Raw genomic sequence first — 21417 nt, forward strand, 5'->3', positions numbered from 1 at the left:
CTGAGTCGCACAATATTTGGGGTTTTTCTTAAAGCCCAAGATCCTGGAATCATGCTTTAAGTACGACTCTCAGCTTTCATTTTAAAAAATAAGCCTTTTGGCCTTCATGGTTGTTGAAAAGAGCTTGAAAATGTGACTTTAGTGAACCCTATTGGCTCAAAAGCCAGGATGCTAATAAAGAACCCAAGATGTATTATTTTTAAGCCACTCATGAATTTTTGGGGCTCGACTCATGGTTTTTGAGCAGAGGGTTGGCAGTGGTGTTAACATAACATTCCCCACATTCTCCTTCACCTGTTACAAATAAAAGCCAAGTCCTGCAACCTCAACTGGTGATAAGAGGATTATTCAACACCTGTTTTTCATTTGGGGCTTGCAGGCGAACACTCTCCAGCCAACAAGTCATTCCACAGAGGCTCTCAGAGCCCAACAGTTTCAAAGAACCCCTCCCACCCCCTGACCCCGCTTCCAACAACAAAACCCAGACAGGATCATAATCAAACTAGAGATGCCAGCCTGAGGTGTGACCAGCTTACCCAGGGAACAAGAAATAGCCACGAATGATGATGCCACAAAGAGAGAAAAATGCACATCAACGTTCCCAAGCTGAGAGCCATCAGAGTGGCCCTGGCAGAACGGTCACTCAAGAGGAACTCTGCTCCCATGCTGCAGCTCCCAGGGAGGTGCATTCTCTCCTTCACCAGCCACCCCTCCAGCAAGCCCAGCTAGTCAGACCCGCCATGGAGAAAGGAAGATACTGTTTTAAGGGGTTACTATACATCTGGGAAATCCCAGACATGACCTCTTTTTTGATCCTCTGATCTCCATCCAGGTGGCTTTTTGAAATATGAAGAAATGTCTGGGATTTTTCCTTGTTCATTGCAGATCAGAAAGAGCTGTTTCTTTGCCCCAATTGGTCCCTCCTCTGCATATGCAGCTGCTGACCCTGCCCAGCCCGACCCTGCCCACCAGCTAAGCAGAGCTGCCAAGTGCCCCTCAGCCAGGCTGCCTACCCTGCTGTGGGGTCTCAGAGCCCTGCCGGGAGGGTGACAGGGACAGGCCCCAACTCCCTGCCCTGGGGAGGGGGAGAGGCCCACAGGGAGGTGCTGACTGATAGGCTGGTGCTGTGTCCTGAGCCTGTGCTAGCCGCCCTGCCATGGAGCAACACTGCCACTCATTTCAAGAGAGAGGCCGCAGGTACGCTCTCCTGCAGCTCCCAAATACCCTCTCCAGCACCCCCCACCTCCTCCTCTCTCCAGCAGTGTCCTCTATTTGGGAACTTAAAATATGGTAACCCTGTTCTAAGGAATTATAACCATCTCTATGGCTAGCTAATTTGACCACACATGCATCTGCATTTTGCCTTCTTCATACAAAAGCAGATCACCCAACAGAAACTGAACAACGGGCTGAGGGCTATTACACCCTTAGTGGCTAAGAGGCATTATCTGGTGATGGATTTAAATCCACTATTTCCTTTTTGCTAGAGCAATTCAGCTGTACAATACGTCAGTTATAAGTGCAGTAAAAGCTGTCTGTTAAAGACAAGTGACAGAAAACTATAGATTAGAAAAGAGGTGGCTTACTCCTGGCAATATCCTGATGGGATCCAAGAGCTAACTTCAAGGGGTTAATCCAGTATTGTGCTAGAGGGGGCTTGTGGAAGCCCCTTATTAAAATTCTGCAGCTAAAATGAAGGCCAGTTTGAGAGGATTTCCTTATCTCTGACAAACTCTCCATTGCATCCATCCCTCCTCTTTTTAAACATGCTTACCTGCCTGCCTGCCACACATGGCTTATCAAAGACTGGGGGGCCGGGGGCACAGCCCTGGGCTCCTTTTGTGTCTGTCTGGAAAGAAAGAGGCAAAATTCCCCACACATTGTTGCCGCATAGAAACTTTATTTTAAGGACCAAAAAAGGGGGATTTTCAGCTACATGTTGTTCCTGTTCCTTTTGTTTGCATCTGCCAAGCCACTTAACCCCAACAGGCTGCCACTAAGGCCATTAGGGTCAACCCCATCTCCTTTTGTCTATCCTTGGACAGTCACATGAACAATGGGAACATCCAGATTTACTACTGTAAGAATCAACTGACTGATTAACTGACTAATGGGGGCAAGGGAGAAACTTCCACTGCAGGCAAGTTATAACCTACAGGGAAGTGCTATGTGCATGGGCAGCAAAGATGTAATTCTCCCACAGGGGAATCTGTAAATTGCCTTAGAGCACAGCAGTGGAGATAAAGCAGGAAAATGAAGCATTTTTCTGCTTGTGTCATGTTTGGCCCCCTGAAATTTATAACTCTCTTGGCTAAGTAAGAAATAAGATTTATTAGCAAAATGTTGGGACAAGCTAACTGTCACCTGCTGCTACAAAAGTGAGGAAGCAAAGTAGTCTCAGATCACAAGATGGGGCTTTAGCATGTGTGTGTGGGGCCTGGTCTACACTGGAGGGAGAGGGGGGGGGGAAATCAATCTAAGTTACACAACTTCAGCTACGTAAATAACGAGGCTGAAGTTGACATACTTAGACCTACTCGTCGCGGTGTCTTCACTGCGGTGAGTTGACTACTGCCGCTCCCCCGTCGAGACTGCCTGCGCCTCTCACGGCGGCAGAGTAAAGGAGTCAACGGGAGAGCGCTCGGAGGGAGAGGGGGGTCGATTTATCACATCTCAACTAGACGCGATAAATTGACCCCCGCTGGATCGATCGCTGCCCACCGATCCAGCGGGTATTGTAGACATACCCTGTGAGGAGGGATATCAACCCCAAACCACTGGTACTTTCCAATGAGGAAGATTGATTAAAAAGCTTGCGTCTTCCATCGTATCTCTTTCCATTTGCACCCCACTTATTGTCTCCCATTGCATGTGCCTCACACTGCGTCTCTAGAGTAGCTCTTCTGTAACAACTGTGTGCGTAGGAGATTGGCTTGGCAGCTACTCAGGGGCGGGAGCAGAGACCCTTGCTCAGCAGGAGCCTATTCTCCCCAGGCAGGATTATCCTGCTTGGAGATAAGTGGCATTGCAGTGGCACTGAAAAGCAATGCAATTCCCTGCACGTACAGATAGCTAATTTAAAGCTCTAGTTGAGCCTGTGATATTTTTATAATGGCTTTATTTATGCTCTGCCAAATCACTGTTATAAGTCTAGCCATCCTATCTAATAAATGTTGATGCCGTTGCTAATTTTGGACCCAATACTACAGAGTGCTGAACACCTCAATTCCCCCTGAAATCAACAGGTTCCCACAGTACCTAGAGACAATGGGCCTTCTACCATTCCTGGGCTACTGCATTTTGACTAGCTGAGAAAACAGAATTACTGAACATTTTATCCAATCAAGACAATCTGATTCATAAACATTATATAATTTTTTACTGAATGACTGAAATTCTCTCAAAGTTTAATCAGTTAACAATATGAATTAGGGCTGCCACTTTTGGTTGGATGTATTCCTGGAGGTTTCATCACAGGACACAATCTTTAACTAAAGATTAATCTTTAATTCCTGGAGACTCCAGGACAATCCTGCAGGGCTGGCAACCATAACACAAATCCACCCAGCACTCTCAGCACAGGATTCATTTAGTACAGGAGACCACTTTTACATTTCTTATTAATTATATTTCGCTCTGCTAGCTTTTTATATATTACATAGACAAGAATGAGACATCTTTCTGGGCATAACAGATTGTGTTTCCAAGAAGCCTTCCTGCCAGGAGAGAACAGAGTTGTAGCCTGACCTCAGTGTATTTAGTACAGAACACTTTAGATATTGAGACAGTGTCACATAGAAAGCAACATGAAAACTCTATCTAGGTTTAACATAGAACCTTTCACAAAATGTAGCAGGAAACTTGAATTTAAATCTTGTGTTGAAGGCCTTCTTATTGTAATGTAATAGGTACCCCTACATATTAAGTAATCTTAATAGAAATATAGTTCTTACCAACTCCTCTTGGAAAGTGAAATATTTAATTGGGCTAAAACATAAGGGGCTAAACCATGCCAAGTTAATATAGAAAAAAAATCAACTATTCCTTGTGAATTTTCTTCTTGCAACTATTTGAAATGTTCAAGAGTTTTAATTTTACTTACAGAATGAAATAAAGGTCTATTCCCTCAGGCTACAATTTTGTCAGGTGTCATAAGCTAAGCAGGATCAGACCAGTTCATTATTTGAATGATCGAAAGCCTAGATCAGGCCTGCACAACTCATAAAGCGGCGAGGGCCACATTCCTCCAAAGAAAACAGCTGAGGGCCGAAACCTCCCGGCCCCGCAGAAACACCCCACCCCAGGGCCGCCCAGGCCTGCAGAAACAAACCCTCCTTCCCCAGCGCCACCCCACCAAAACAGCTGTGGGCCAAAAAGGAAGGTTGGGGATGGGGAGGTGATACTTTATTTTAAATCAACCAGGGGCTCCCAGCTGAAGAGGTGGCTGAGAGCCCTCAGGGGCAAATTAAAGGGCCCGGGGCTCCAGCGGCTGGGGGAACCCGGCAGGGCCGGCTCTAGGTTTTTTGCTGCCCCAAGCAAAAAAAAATTTGGCTGCCCCCCGTCCCAGCCCTGGGCTCCCCCCCATACCCCCCTGCTGCCCCAGTCCTGGGCTCTCCCCCCACCCATACCCCCCGCAGCCCCAGCGCTGGGCTTCCCCCTTTCCTCCCCACCAGTGCCCTCCCTCCACCCTGCTGCTGCCCCAGTCCTGGGCTCTCCCCCCACCCACCCACCCACCCACCCACACACCCTGCCGCCCCAGCGCTGGGCTTCCCCCTTTCCTCCCCACCAGTGCCCTCCCCCCACCCCGCTGCTGCCCCACCCCTGGGCTCCCCCCCACCAGTGCCCCCACCACACCTCCTGCCGCCCCAGCCCTGGGTCACTGGTAACTCACTCCCAGGGTGGGTCATTCAGCAGGAATTTTGGATGTGCACAAAACACAGACAGGATTGGTTCCCATATGGTTACAGAGCTGCAGTAAAGTGGAACAATTTTCAGTTTGTGTGATTGGAGGATATCTGGATGCATATTATAAGACTGTCCTCCATAAATGAGGAAAAGTTGAGGTGCCTTTATTATTCTTTTGTTCCACTCTTTCTTTCTATGGGGAATTTGCCAATGCAATATCACTGTCGCCTTTTTGTTTGTTTAAAAGGAAAATGGCTGTTGAAAATAGCAATTCCAGTCCTAATAAGCATTTCTTGCTCAATTTTATCCTACTTTTTCTACAGCAAGTTACAGTGGATCAGTATATTTGATTTGGGAGAAATGAAGTAACAGCTGCCCAAACTGATCTTGAGCACTCCTGAATTTTGAGGTGTTCAAATCTGGAAGACAGGTGCTGGGACGGGGGGCTGTAGGCTCCGCGGGGGGAGCAGCCATGTGTCTGGAGCTGCATGGAGCCAGACACGCTGGTCTCAGTGGCACGGTAAGGGGGCTGGGGGTTGGAGAAGGGGTAGGGAGTTCCAGGGGGCAGTCAAGGGACAGGGAGAAGGGGGGGTTGGATGGGGCGGAGGTTCGGGGGGGCAGTCAGGGGACAGGCAGAAGTTGGATAGGCATGGGAGCCTCAGAGGTTCATCAGGGGACAGGTGGGGGTGAGATCCTGAGGGGAAGTTGGGGGGGGGGAATCTCAGGAGGGGGCAGTTGGGGACAAGGAGAAGGGAGGCTTAGATAGGGGCTGGGGTCCCAAGGGGCAGGGGTCTCAGGAGGGGGCAATTGGGGGACAAGGAGCAGCGGCATTTAGATAGGGGGTGGGGTCCTGGGAGAGGGGTATCAGGGGACAATGACCAGCGGTGTTAGATAGGGGTTGGGAGTCCTGGGGGGCAGTTAGGGCAGGGATCCGTGGAGGGGGCAATCAGCGGCCGCGGGCCAGGATTCAAAGGGCTCTGGGCTGCCCTCCGCTGCGGGCAGCGCAGAGCCCTTTGATTCCCCGCCGCGGCTGGGATTCAAAGGTCTCTGGGGTGCTCGCAGAGCGCCATGTGCGGGGGATTCAGAATCCCCCCGCGGGCCGCACAGTGAGGCTCCGCGGGCCGGCCGTATGTTGTGCAGGTCTGGCCTAGATACTGTTGGCAGTTCATTTGGTAGCACCTGTATCTGAGTTCATATTGAACAAAATGTTTTTCCATGGTGTTCAGAGACTCTGTGCTGCTCACAGTGCCATGTGTTATTGTTTTGGGGAGAGTGGAGGAGCCAGTGGAAGATGTTATGACATGGGACATAACGCAGAGATCCTGCACTTTACATTCTTTATTGTTCCCATGGCACCTAACAAAAGGGGGAGGGGCCTTTGTGTTCTCACCAATGCACACTACAGGTATCATTATTAAGGTTGCCTAACACTTCCCATTACAAGACTCTATTTTCAATTGCCTATAACTTTGGCAAACTTTAACCATGTGGGCTGAAGTTTTCCATGCCAAAATGGTTCAGCTGTAGCCTCTTTCTGAGAACAAAGCTAGGAAATAATACATTATTTTGTCTGTTTAAAAAAATTATTGGGACCTTTTCTTTGAAATGATCTAATGCCCCTACACAACAGAGCAGGGATTTGAAATTTGGCAAGGGTGAGGAGGGTGGCCTGTGTGTCAGGGAGGTGCCCTTTGACATCCCAGGGGAAATCAGCCCAAATTTAGACACACTATAAGCCACTGAAAAAAACTGCAGTTCACACACACACACACACACACTCAACGTGAAGGAAGAAGCCATCTGATTTGAATGCAGAGGGGACAAAGCCAGATCAGGAGAAGGGAAAGGAGTAGATTGGGGTGAGGAGTCTGGTGAGACTGGAACTGGATGGAGGGAAGGGGAGAAAGGAACTGTGCCTGGGAACTGAAGGTGAGACTGAAACTAGTTACACAAGGAGCCTGTGATGAAAACTGGGATTGAACAAGAAGCTGGGGCGTGTAGGAGAGATTGGGAAGAGGAACCAGTAGAGTTGCTAAACAGAGGAGAACTAGGATTGCATGAGCAAAGAGACTGGGAGACAGACTCATGGAGAAGGTCGGGGTGGCTTGAGGTTGGATGAGAAGCCTTGACGGGTGAGAATGGTGACACAGATCAGACAAGAAGCCCAGGGGGGGAGGGGGAGGGGGAGGGAAGGAAATTAGGACAAGGAGGTGGCCGAGTGTGGCAATGAAAACGCTGACAAACTGACTGACACACACAGAGGGTCCAGACTGTAAACTGCACAGGCTAGTTCTGCCAGCTTGGAAACTGGATCGAGGTTGCAAGTAGATAAGGGAAACAGGCATACAAGTTTCTGTTATTTTAAATCCACGTCCCTAAGCACTTTGCATACACATCTAAGGGTTTTGACAGTTCCTTTTTTGCCTTCATAGCTTTCCACTAGTCAATCACTGCCCAGGGCCCAGATATAATTCATGCATCTTCAGTGGCTCACTACTTCCTCTGCTATCTCAACTACCATCTTCTTCCAATCTGACCATCTGTGTCCTCCAAACTTTCATTAGCCTGGTCCTGTAAAACACTGGAATGGTTGCTAAATACAATCTGGAATCTGATCTGCATTTCTTTGTCCTTGAACTTCTCTATTGCTATAAACACTCTCATTGTCCAGCTTTGTGATCTTTTTTACTTGAAGTTGTAATGTACCCACTAAAAGATAATGATCTGAGCCAACATCTGCTCCTCTGCTTACTCTGATATCCCTCCAAAAAGACCTCCATCTCTTATTTATAAACACATGATCTATCTGGCTGACAATCACATTGCCTGGCGATATCAATGTGACCTTGTGAATCCTCTTCTGCTAGAAGAGACTGCCTCCTACCTTTAGGCTGTTCGTGCCACAGAAATTCAAGAACTGTTTGCCATATCAGTTTGGATGCCTTCTGCTGTTGTGCCCAAATTGCCTTCCCAGCCAATAGAGCTATTGCCAATTTGTGCACTGAAGTTGCCTATCAAGTTAATGTCATGGTTAGGCACATCAAATACTTGCTGCACCTGTGCAGAGAATGCATCCTTTTCACTGTCACCTACTGCTTTTGTGAGTGCATATACTCGGATTATTGCATGCTTGATGTGTCTTGTTTGCAGCCTGGCTGTTATTCTGTTGTTCACTGGCTCCCAAGCCAGCAGAGGCTTTGTTGTGATGTTATCAAACATAATTACACCTCTTCTGTCCATTCCACATCCCAAGTACAGCAGAACTGTTTAACCAAGCCTCCATTATCCAGCTCTCTGTATTAACCGAACCACCAGCTGCCTGGGGCTCCAGCTGTCAGCACGACAGCAGGAGTCCCACTGCCCGGGGCTGACAACCTGGGCCCTACCACTCATTCTCCAGTTTATCTGGATTTTTGGTTATCCGACATGGCCCCAATCAGATAATCGAGGTTCCACTGTATAAGATTGCAGCACCATCACACACCATCTTCCCACTTCCTGGCCATCTCGTTTCACTGACACCAAGTATGGTTAGATGGTACTTTTTTCATTTCTCAAGTAACCTGTGCCAACTTTCCTAGACTATACAAAGTACATACATTCCATGTACTTACTTTTGTTACAGATTTGGTCATTAGAATTCAATGTCACAAGATCTCAGCTTTCATTGAGATCTGCCATACTTGGGTTTTTGGCTCCATTTCAGGGAAAGACAAAATAACAAATGTGAGAGTAAGCGAGCTGACAGAGCGGGACACCACAGAAAATATCAAATAAGGAGATCAAAGAAAGCTCAGGTGGTTGCAATGTGTATGCCCTACAGAACAAGGGAGACATCCTGTTGCTACCCAGTGGCACATACAGAGAAGACAGCAAAGAAATAAAGAGGAGACTCAGGTAAGATAGAAGTAACTGGTTTCAGGAGAAGGCTGAAGAGGCAGAGGAAGCAGCACAGAGGGGAGATGTCAAGCAGCTCTATAGAACAGTGATAGATCTCTCAGGAAGAGCCAGACAGTCACAGGTGATGCTCACCAGGGACTCTTGGGTACAGATGTTGAAAATGCATGAAGAACTAGCCAGACAATGGCAAAAATTTCCATTCCATATTAAACTGCTCGGGTTTGATCATGCTCAGGTTTAAGAGAAATGCCAATACTAAATTAGAAATAGAAGAGGGACCAATAACATTTCATGAAATTAAAGCAACCATCAAAGACCTCAAACAGGGGAAAAAGAATTCAAGTAAAGACAGGAGGCAAATTCTGAGTACACAACTTAACACAGTAATGAAACATTGGTGAAAGAACAAGTGCCACAAGACTCAAAAGATGGTATCACAGTGTCATTGACTAAAAGGGTGAATGAACCTGGGAGCTATTGTACTGCTACCAACCTCAGGCAAAGTATTGGGCACCGTTATGCTGAACAGAATGAAGCAGATGAAATATTATGAGAATAGGCTGGGTTCCATCCAGGTACATCATGTTGTGAACAGATATTCACTCTTTGACAGATCATCGAAAAAGCTGCTGCTTGGCAAAAGCACACCTTAATCAAATGTATTGGCTTTAAGAAAGCATTCGACACCCAGTGGAATATTGCTAGCTACAGGATCCCAGACAAGCTCATGGAAGTAGATGAGCAGTATAATCGGATGCAGGCCTGGGAGAGTAATTTGATATTGTGCCTGGAGTTAGACAAGGGTGTGTGCTACTACCAATCGTCTTTGCATTAGAAACACACTGAGCGATGAAACAGGCAACAAAAGGCACCATGGATGAAGTAAAACGGGTTATTGGAGATGAGTTATACAACCTTGACTTTGCAATGGCCATCCTAATTCTGATATGGCCTAACTTTTTGATGTTTGACTTTGCAACCTTGACAATGTTCTATTAACACAGGAGTTTTTTGTATGTGATAAAGATGTAAGTTATCACAAAGGATAAAAACCCAGTGTCTCACTACTACCTTAGCGAACTGGCTAACTTGCATGTACAGCATTGCCTTCTACTCTGCCCTCAACTCTGTAACATTCCCAGAATCCTTGCGCTCAAGTGACAGTGGCCTATGATTTTGGGGCAGGAATTAAATTCTAACCCTACTATCCCTATGAAGTTCCAAGTCGACATAAGGTGCAGCATAATGATGAGCACAAAACCCCAGGTAGCCACAATTTTATTCAGGTGCATGATTCACAGAGAGCAGAATAGTCCCATGTTACTGGCTTCCTGCTCCTGGTTTCCATCTGTTAAACTGGTTTTAAAGACAGCTAAACACATTACTTCCCTAGCAATATTTTTTCATGTAACTGTCTATTGGGTGTTATATGATTGTGAAAAAAAGGGGTATGGGTCCACAGAATCATGACTGGAAGGGTACAGGGTCCACAAAATAATTCCTCTTTTAACATATAAACCATACTAGGAAAGTGTGCTAGAGTGCTACATGTAACATTTCCACAGGATTTGACATGAGATATTCTTTAAAAAAATGCTATAGTGTTTGTTTAAATAATACTGACACACAGAAGACTTCCGGCAGAACTGTCAACACACTAGTACTTATCAGCCTCACCCTATGGTGAAAATACAGCTTTTAGCTGACTGAATTCATACCGAATAATGTTCATGTTTCATGAAAAGCTACATGAAGAGGCCTTATAATGAGCATTTCAAAACACAAACAGAAATTTTTTGCATTAGTGTCAATTCTAGTTGCCGCCAACATATAATTTCAAAACTAAACCACTACATTGCTGCCCTTCCTTCCAACACCTTCTTCACAGAAATTGCCTTCTAGATACAGACAAATTAGAAACTTAAAGTGCTTGTCCCTGTGTGTTCTCCATTAAAAGTTCACAATATTCACATTAATTATCAAAATGTGTTTTTGTTTTTCCTCAAGTAATGTTTGGTCATTGCACTCATTGTTAGGGTCAGACAATTTAGTGGCTGTATATTTAAAAATGCAAATTAAAGAAAGAAAGATTCAGTGTCTTTCTTAAAAGCGATACTCTAGTTCAACCAGAATGTATGGACTTGATGCAAGAATTACAGGGTGAGGTGCTATGGCCTGTGTTCTGCAGGAAGTGATCATCTAGTCTGACAATGGTCCCTTCTAACCTTGACATTCTATGAAATATGGTATATAATCCACTTTGTTTGGCAGCAATAGTGAGCTCAGCACTATACCGTGCATCAAAATAAAGACAGTTCCTGCCCAAAGGAGCTTACAGTTTAAAGATTACATACATAGACAGGCTGCACTGAGAAATCTACGAATATGGGACAATTTAGTTTTCCCCATCCTTCATTATTAATTCAGTTCTTGAGGGCATCAGAGAAGACGTGTCTTCTGTTACTGTTTTTTGTTTTTTGTTTGTTTTTTTAAGTGCGATGTGAATGAACAACGTGAGAAAGTCCATTCCATACATATTGGACAAATGCAAAGAGAGTGGGGAAGAGAATGAACAGGGCACTAAGGCAGACACACATTAAAAAGCCTGATGAAAAGCTGTTCACTTGATGCAGTTTGCTAATATTAAAGTTTCACTATACCTCTCATTCTTGGAGGTTATTTGTGAAAATACTTACGAAGTCTACATCCACACCACACAGACTAGCAATGGTTAATGCTTTAAATGGAAGCAATCTTGAGCTATAGGACCACAGAAAGACAATACCTCATCATTAGCAGTAAAAAGGTACTACACTTTTCCCCAATGCAAAGGCGCTAAGTAGCAGAACACGTCCTTGGCAAAGCTAATAGTTCTCTGACTGCTATTATTCTTGGTGATTTATAGGTTATGCATTAGAAAATTCCCTCCAGGAGAAATGCCGGTCACCAAATTCAATCTGTGTATGTTACACCTTAGCTTTGGAGTTGTACGTACTACAGGAAAGCCTGCTTATATGGAGTGGTATTACTCTGCAAACAGCTTATTCAAATATAAGATTAGTATTTGTTTCTTAGCACTGAGGGAAAAAAACAAGAAAATGATACATTGTAGAAGTGTTTGCAAACAAGTAGAGATATAGTTCATAAGTTTAGGATACAATGTGGTTTACTTCACTGTATCTGTAACTACTCATCTACAAACTGCCCTACCTCATTCTAAATATGCTGCCAAGCAAAGTTAGGGTCAACTGTAAAAATAAAAATTTAAATTCTTGTTGAATCTTTGCACATACACTGCCAAGGATCAGATGCATTAGGGTGCAAAGTGTAATGTATAATTATTCTTAAAATGCTACACATAATTGTATTGTATGTGTGGGGAAATATATTTTCCCAACAACAACAAAGACATCTGTGTGTGTGAGCAGATGCCTTTCCCTAACTGCTCCAAGACACTGACCACCACCCCACCTAGGATCCAAGTTCACCCTCTTCCTGCTGTTCGACTTTTATTAACAACCAAACAGATGAAAAACTCTAGTCTAAGGCTGCTTCTAGGGATCCTCACTCAGGGCTGATGATCAGCCTATGCCCAGACCCCTCTGTCGGGAAAGACCAGCTTAGAAATCTGCTTCCTCTCTTTTTATCGCCTCCAGACTTGATATTCCTGGGAGAAGTTGTGGATCTAGGCCAACTACAGGCCATCTGCAGGACTATTAAACCCTTCGTGCACTGTCCATCCCATCACAAATTACAATCTCCAAAGACTCCAGCATTGAGCCCCGAGAGACAAAAAGAAACTGTGGGAGGAGAATTATGGGTTTATTTCCCAGGTGCCCCATGTCTTCTACCTCCCTTGTCCTTCATTTCTCCTCTCTCTATAGTCTATCCCTTCCTACTCCTGTTCTAGCCACAGTATGGGAGGGCTGTTCCTTGCCACTCTGCTGGGTCTGGACTGCTCCACTACATTTGTCTGCAACATGTGTGCAGAACTGACAGCAATTAGAGACAGTCAACTCTCACACCGCAGACCTCACTGTCAGCATGACAGAACTGCAGACGTGGCTGTCATGATAAATGCAGGACAACTGAGAGGTACATATTCTTATCAATATGCAAGACACCACAAGAATATCAACGGTCCTCTTCTAAATAAATGTATCCCATTTCTTTAGTAGTTTGTCTTAATGAGATTTCACTGTTTATGAGAATAGTATTGATTACTGGACATACGGGTGCATGCAACCTGCTATCCAAGGAAACCTCAGGAACACAAACGTATTTATTAATGCATTATGAGCAACCAAAATGGATATTATAGGTCAGATTTACACATTTAAATAAACAATTCTTCCACCTAAGGTAAACCTGTTATGCTCATACAAAGCACACAGGATCTTTTATAGGAGAAGGCAAATATGCAGCATTTATTGAAAATACAACAGTTGGCATATGCTTTTTAGTTACACACACACACACACACACACACACAGAGTCCTGCTAGTTGATGTTTATAGTTACCAGTCTGTTGTATCTCGAGTCAATCTAATGGCCAGTTAGATTGAGCACGAGTGAGGAGCTGGGCTCTGTCTGTCTCAATCCGATGCTCCGAGGCTTTGCAGGACTGAACCCAGAGTTCCATGACAAAACACCCCAGCTTTATAGTTGTAAATTCCCATTTGAGTCCATGAATTTTGCAATGTCATCCTGTAACCATTAGTCCTTAAGTGGTATCATTAGATGGTTATTGTCAGGCTTCCCATTGTTATCTCCTATTTGTTATCTCACCTTGGGGGTGCCTGCCTCACCTCTGAGATCGTCAATGCTGCTAACATGTTTAGCATCGGATACAATGGATGTTTTCTGACTGTCTCCTGGTTTTTCCAAGTCTCACTTTTTCTTGACCATCTGGACATTAGTGATGGTTTTCACACCTTATCTTTTCCTGATGCATGCATTCCTCATTTACACAAACAATCTCTTACAGAAACCTTCAAAGGTACACAGACAGCAGTATTGTATATTCAGCAGAATACATTGTAAATCAAGCCTTGCTAAATCTTATAACTAAAACAATTCACATTGGGGCTTCAGGCCCTCACCATTCCTCTAATCTCCTTAACATAGATACAATACAAGATCCTGTCTCTTACTTACTAAACCTTAAAACAAATAAATGTATATTTAACTAGAGTGCCTTATTTGTAATACATATAGGAAAGCATAGTAGATATTATAACTTATCCTAAAACAAAAGGATGACCATAATCAGTCATAAGGATTGTTCTGGTCTGTCATTCTTTTCTGCTATTCAAAAAGAGTGGCTGGCAGGATGAAATCAAATCATACATTAATTCTCATAGTGCATATAAAATCCTGCTCCTACAAGCTCTCCAACTTGATTAATACTTAAAAAAAAACAAAAAACAACCTTACTGTTATTCTCTCATATTTAATAAAAGTTGCTTACTTAAGTAATTACTATGCTCCTTAGAGCACACTATCCCACTTTGTTCATTATTTATTATGTATTTGCTAAACAGTGTGGGTGCTGAGCTATCCAAACTGGCAGACATTTAGTGATGAGTATGCAATGGGCTAGAAGGGGGGAATCCCTCTTCCTGGTTAGATTATACCTTCATTCTATCTCCAGCTTCAAAATAATTTTGAAAGTGCTAACTAATATTTCTGGACAGTTGGTAACTTCCTTTCCTCTCTAAGAGATAGAAAAGCATCTGCTTTAATGGAAATAAGTGGAAATAGGAGCCAAGCATGCTCAACCACTCTGTATTGATTGAACCAACATGACTGAACCTTAATTTCTGAAGAGGAATGAGGACAGCACAGAGACAAGATCCAGGCAAGTGCTTGAGGAGTTAGTCTGCCAGACTCTTGTTTTGGGTAACCTAATTATAGTGCAATGCAAACGACAAGAGCCAGCTGTATCTGTATTATCCCTCTAAAGCCAAAGTCAGCCTCATCCTCTTAGTTGCTCCTTTTATTTACAATGCTCATTGTGGCACTATTGACATGAACTGTGACCATATAGATCATTGCTGTAACCAAGGTCCTATAGTTGCACCAAATCTTGTACAAAGGAGGTCAAGTAAGGTGTCTATGGAATGGTTGTAATTTGCTGGTTATGATTATGCTGTATGTATCATTTTTTAATTTGAAGTTATGAATATTGGCTATGCACTTGTAGCGCAATGTGTTTGATTCTAAGTAGCATCAATGAAGCATTTGGTCAGCTTCTTGAGAAAGACCTATTCTGAGTAAGTGCCCAATCAAGAAACGCTTAACTGACAATGGACTTTGGGAGATGCCAATCCACATCTGAGCTTTCCTGGGAATGTTCAAACTATCATGTAAACAATGGCATTGGCCTGCAAAAAGCTGAATCACTCATGGACATGTGACTTGCCCAGGTGGCTACAAAGTCCATCTCGTTACTGTGATTTTACACAGAAGAACAAAGGAGTTTCCACCCACAAGAGAAAGACTATAAAAGCCCTGGACGCCTCTCCATTTGGTCTTCAGCTGGCTCAAGAGATGGCCTCTCCACCCTAAAGAGATGCTTGAAAGAAACCGGAATAAAGGATAGTAACTACAGGGGTGTAAGTGATTGCTGGACCAAGGCCATAAACTACAACATTGGCCTGAAAAGGATTGGGCCCAGACTAGGAAGGAGTCCAGTCTGTGAAAGAAGCTTATTGGAACATCTCTGAGGGTGATATTTACCTGTATTCAGTTTCTTACTGTATTAGGCTTAGACTTGCATGTTTTGTTTGATTTTGCTTGGTAACTTACTTTGATCTGTCTGTTATTACTTGGAACCACTTAAATCCTACTTTTTATACTTAGTAAAATCACTTTTGCTTATTAATTAACCCAGAGAGAGTCATTAATACCTGGGGGAGCAAACAGCTGTGCATATCTCTCTATCAGTGTTATAGAGGGTGGGCAATTTGTGAGTATACACTGTATAAGCTTTATACAGAGTAAACATGTATTTGGGGTTTGGATCCCATTGGGGGTGTCTTGGTGCTGGAGATAAGTAACCTGCTAAGTGGTTTTCAGTCAAGGCCTGCAGCTTCGGGGGACATGGTTCAGATCTGAGTCTGTGTTTGCAGTAGGCTAGCATGTCTGGCTCAACAAGCCAGGGTTCTGAAGTCCAAAGCTGGCAGGGAAAATGGGCTCAGAGGTAGTCTCAGCATATCAGGTGGCAGTACCAAGGGGGGTCTCTGTGACCAGACCTGTCACACTCATCTCTGACTTTCCCATTTTATTTGCCCACCCTTCGTTTTCAATCAGATTTCTTCTTTGTCTCTTTTCACTTTTTGCTCTGACTCACATGATATGGTGACTGTGAGGAAGGGATTTCCAAATAGGTGAGGCAGCACAAGTGAAAGAACTAGTTATGGAGGTGATGGAGAGGCCACTGTGACTGCATCAGATGAGTATTAAGCTGGAGAGACAGGGCAGACAGACAGGAAACAGCACAACCTTGTCTACAGTGAAGATGAAATCATGTTGGAGAACCAGCATTAAACATGATTTTAAAACAGTTCAGGCTAAGACAGTTTAAATCTGTTTCCCTGGTTATTGTAGACCAGACACAGCCATTCTAAAACTTTTTGAAAAACGTTAATCCACAACATGTATTTTTTAAATATGGTTTCTAGTTAAGCGCTTTTAGTTAGGTATATAGCAATTAAATAATAAATCCAAGGAAGAGGGGGCGTAGCTCATCAGTGGACAGACCATCGGAGAAGGGAGAAAGGAAGAAGTGAAATGTGGTCCATATAGTGCTCAGTGAGTGAAGAGTGTGTAAAATGCAAATACAGTTTTAGAGGTTCACACTGCATAGTAATGGATCATTGATCTCAGGTCAAGAACCAAGGATTGTGGGCAAGATTCTGTGCCTCACCTCTAAGTGGTAGATCAATGGAAGAGGAACAGTATTTTCCTCTTGAGAGAGTATAGGATGGAGGCTCAAGAAGGATCTTTTAATTTTAAAAAGGTCAATCCTAGGTCACAATCTATATGAGATTGTAAATTGGAGCAGTCTACCTTTTTTTTTTTGCGGGGGGGGGGGCTGTTTCCAGTCCTATCAATAAGTAGATACTTCTAAGTATTGAGAGATGGACATCATCACCTGTTCCAGGTTACTTACCCCATGTCTATGCTTACCAAACCAAGCCAGAATCTGGACAATATTTGGCAAAAGTATTTTCTGAGACTGGAGAACTCTCCCAATCTCTTACAATAAGTGTTGATCAAGGATATTGGGCAGTAACCAGCATATTTATCTCAGCTTTTGCAGTATCAAGATAAGGGCAGTTCATAAGAATGGAGCTAGGACACCATCTTTTAGAAAGTCTCAAAAATACCTGTCATGAATGGTCTAGTTATTATGTAGTCCTGCCTTGAATGCAGGGGACTGGACTAGAAGACCTACTGAGGTCCCTTGCAGTCCTATACTTCTATGATTCTATGCAAATTAGGGGAACGGGTAGAGGGCAAATGTTTCAGCATTTCTGTACTGAGAAACTATTATTTCCAGGTTTGCCAGGCTGTCTGCTCTGGATTGCTCCCTGGACCCCCCCAGCTGCCAGTTGTCATCCTCGGATATCTAAATGTGGCTTAGATGCAGATGATCTGTGCACCCGATCAAAGTCTGTGACCCAAGGCAGCTTGATCAATATGCAATGAAAGAATTAGCATGCTTGCCAGGACCCTTATATTACAGTGCTGAGATCGTATCCCCTTTCTCCTGCAGGGCTTTTATCGAGTCAGGCAGATTCTGCCTCCACTTCTTGTACAGCCCAGGATTGGTCTTCCAAAGCCAAAACCTGTTCTTCAGCCTCTGCTATCCACACAGTCAGATCCTGCAGCATCATCTGAACTGTGCCTAGAATGTACTGCACGCTAGTGACGTCATCAGAAGTAGTTCTGCACGAGTGAACCTGCTACATGGCTGAAATTCCATTCTCAGTCTGCGTTTTGAGTGGTAGAGGTGTCAACTCTTTCGACGTTCTTTGCTCCATTAGAGATTTGGAAGGTTTTGCTATCATCCCTCTTAAAAGTGCTGTAGAAACTTCTTGGGTAAGGATGATTTAGGCAAACATTTAATTTGTAGGGATCTTGGTCACAGAGTTCAGAATCAGGCAGACATCTTCCTTGTACAGCTCCAATGACTCCTTGTAATGATTATTTCTTGGTATTCTCAAAAGGTACTAGGGCAGATTAGGGATTATATTAAAATTTGATCATTAAAAACAAATTCACTCCAGTGTAAAGCTGTCATATGTCAGTCTCTAGGAAACAGGTATGGCACAGGTGCTGAAAACAGAGTACTAGAACAGAAACTAACTGAACCTGGTACTACTGGCTGGGAAGGGAGCAGCAGCAAACTCCATGTCTAAATTTGGACTAGCCAACACAAAGTGCTAGGGTTTCAAATTTTAAAATATTGAAGTTTATACACATGTAAAGGTCTATTGCATTTCCACACCAGTCTCAGCTCCCCTCCAGCATTTAACACTAGTCTTGAGTTTAGTGAGACGCTGGGAGGAAAAATAAATGACTTATATTCACCTAGGAGTTCCCAGAGGCCAAGCAACCTGTTGAACTGAAGCTTCAGAAGAAAAACAGAGCTCAACAGTGAGCTTTTAAAAACAGGAGGCTTTGAGACAAACACAAGTATAAAGCTGTTTTCACAAGGGGAAAGAGTGTGTTTTCTCCAGGACAGCCTGCACTTTTAAACTCACCTCAACTGACGAGACTGAGTTAAGAGTTTGAATCAAATGCACATACAACCACCTCTGTATCATTCCCTTTGGTTTACAAAACCAAAATTAAAAAAGAACTAGATACACTGATGGAGGATAGGTCCATCAATAGCTTTTAGCCAGGATAGGCAGGGATGGTGTCCCTAGCCTCTGTTTGCCAGAAGCTGGGAATGGGCGACAGGGAATGGATCACCTAATGATTACCTGTTTTGTTCATTCCCTCTAGGGCACCTGGCATTGACCACTGTTGGAAGACAGGATATTGGACTAGATGGACCTTTGGTCTGACCCAGTATGGCTGTTCTTATGCTCTCCGCTGTTGATATATTCTGCTCTTGCACATGGATAATAAAATCCAAGATATGTACAAAACAAATAAGCAATCTGCTTCCTTTTAGGGCTTGTCTGCATGTGGAAATTGACCAGAATGGTTATTGCAAAATAAGATATTCCAGAATAGCTCCCAGTGTGGACACTCGTATTCCAGAAGAAGAATGCCTTTTTCCATTTTAGCTTAATCCACTTTCAAAGTGTATGATCTCTCAAATTTTGTACTCCCTCTCCATCATCTACTCCACCCACCTGGGTCATGTTTGTCATGTTCTTTGTCCATATGACTATAGTCCTGATTCTGTGGCCTCTTTCTGCCCCTTGCATGATAACTTAACTGGAAAGACAGAGATCACAAAAGCCCTCATGGCATCCCAGGTACAAGCAAGCAATCTGGTTTGCAGATGAGGGATTAGAACCCTGCTCCAACTTATTTTTTTCAATTTGAGCAATGGGGGTTGCACTGGATGGAAAGAAACTCCTCCCACTCAAGCTCTGGAGTAACATCAGGTGGCTCTTCCAACTCAGAAGAGTCACTTGCAGAGGAGGTGGATACAACACACTGTACCATTTTGAGCTTAACACTAAGTGTTAAGATCACAGTACTTCTGTAAAAATAGACATACAATTTAGATTGTAAATTCCTCAGGTGCAAAGAGCTTGTCATCAAGTATTCCTGTAAAGTATCATGTACACAAACATCACTACACAAAATAATAAAAGAGGTATCCATGCTAATGTCAAAGCACAAGTTCTGTGATAAAATACCCAGAAACATGGATGAAAATAAATGACAATGCAAATGTCACATAATAAAAAATTCAAATGGATTGCTGGGCAGGGTTAAGTACAAAAATCTGTTTTTAAGTTCTGCATCTGTCTGCAAGATAGTTATTTATATGCATTTATTTTTTCCCTCAAAAACACCACACACTAGGCACAGCTATTTTATAGTGATCACAGTAGCCCATTTCTCAAGATCAACAATACAGAAAACAAAATTATGCTGACATGGAAAAAATTAAATATGGCCTACAAACAGCTGGACTGGGTATTTGGAAGAAAACGATTTTTGAAATTGGAGAGAGACCTTAACAGTGCCTGTTAAGTAAACATTAAGCATCATAAGCCTGTTCAAAATGGATACTGCATGTGAACACCTTAGCCCGCAGGATTAAGTAGGGAAACTCAGCATTCCCCATTATTTGGGTAGAAAATACAGCATAGCCCTTGACAGTCCATCCCTGATTCCTAAGCCCACAAGGAGCAGCAGCCGCCAGGCCTGCAGGTTAGCCCACAGCACTGCAGCTGGGCAGCTGTCGCGCAGACACCCGGAGATCTGCTTTTACTACTTGCACATCAGGATTCGCTCCCTCCCTGCAAACTGCTGCCCTCGGTCTCTGCACCAGCCAATCGCCGAGCTGAGGCACGAGCCGAGCTGCTGTCACATCCCGCCCGGCGCGGCGCGGCGTGGCCGGCTCCAGGCAGGGGCCCGGGCTGTCACTGGGGCACCGGCACCGCCGCAGCCGCGCTGGAAACCACCCGCAGCCCCGCTCACAAACGCCCCCACCACGCGCGGGCTGCTGACACCGCGGCGCTTCCCCCGGCCCCCCGGGGAACCGGCCCTGCCCGCGGGAGCAGCGCCAGGGGCTGAGCGGAGCCGAGCGTCCCCTGGCCATAGCCGGGGCGCGGCGGGGAGCGGAGCGGAGCAGGGGCCGCTGCCCCGTCCTGCTGCCGCCCGCTGGCCCCCGCGGCTGCTGCACCGAGCGCAGCGCAGCGCCCGCCCCCCGGGCCCGGCATCCGCAGGCGCGGGCAGCCCGGGAAACGAGCCTCCGCCTTACCTCCGCCGCCCGCTCCTCAGCCGCTCCCGCCCAACGCGGCTCGCAGCAGCAGCGCCCCGCTCCTCAGCCGCCCCCGCCCCGCCGCCGCGGCTCCAGCGGCGCCGACACGCTCCGCAGCGACCCGGTTGTGACGGCACAGGCCGCCCGGCCCCTCCTCCCGCCGCGGCGGCGGCGGCTCCTCGGCCCCCTGCAGGGCTGCTCCTGCCACAGCATCCTCGGCCGCAGCGCCGGCAGGCCGGCGCCACCGCCCCCAGGGGCGCTCAGCGGGGCGGGTAAATCCCCTTCCCCTCCGGCAGGCCCGGGAGCCTCTTGTGTCCGGTGCGCTGAGAGACCCTGAACCAAGCTGTAACCCTGTAAATGGTGGAAACCACTTCAAGCCAGGGGGTGCCTGCGCCCCTAGTTCCTTCCAACGCTTATGCTTCTTGTGTCTCCACCTGCTGTACATAGGCCCGCACTTCCAACAGGAGGGGGCTTGTGCAAGCCAAAATGTGCAGCTGAGCACTATCCTGCAATCAGCACTGTGTTACTTAGAGCCAGTAGAGTGCACCACGCTGTGCAAGGTACAGAAAGAGACACTCCCTGACCCAAATGCCTTTGGCACTTCAGTGAGCACATGTGATCAGCAACCACACCACAAGCTGTGGCCA

At 45.2% G+C, this 21417-nt stretch overlaps 1 protein-coding gene across 11 annotated transcripts in view; it reads right to left on the reverse strand.

The window, feature by feature from the left end:
• The window catches only part of INPP4A (inositol polyphosphate-4-phosphatase type I A), a 210632-nt gene extending 189785 nt beyond the window's left edge, over positions 1–20847 (reverse strand). For 9 of the 11 annotated variants that reach the window (XM_045005413.1, XM_045005372.1, XM_045005397.1 and 6 more), the window contains exon 1: positions 20771–20847. The gene's annotated coding sequence lies outside the window, so the exon portion shown is untranslated. The remainder of the gene's footprint in view (positions 1–20770) is intronic. The other 2 variants (XM_045005330.1, XM_045005349.1) reach the window with 1 other exon arrangement.
• Positions 20848–21417: the final 570 nt, after the last annotated feature.

Source organism: Mauremys mutica, chromosome 1 (assembly GCF_020497125.1).
Source record: "Mauremys mutica isolate MM-2020 ecotype Southern chromosome 1, ASM2049712v1, whole genome shotgun sequence".
In the NCBI taxonomy this organism is placed as follows: Eukaryota; Metazoa; Chordata; order Testudines; family Geoemydidae; genus Mauremys; species Mauremys mutica.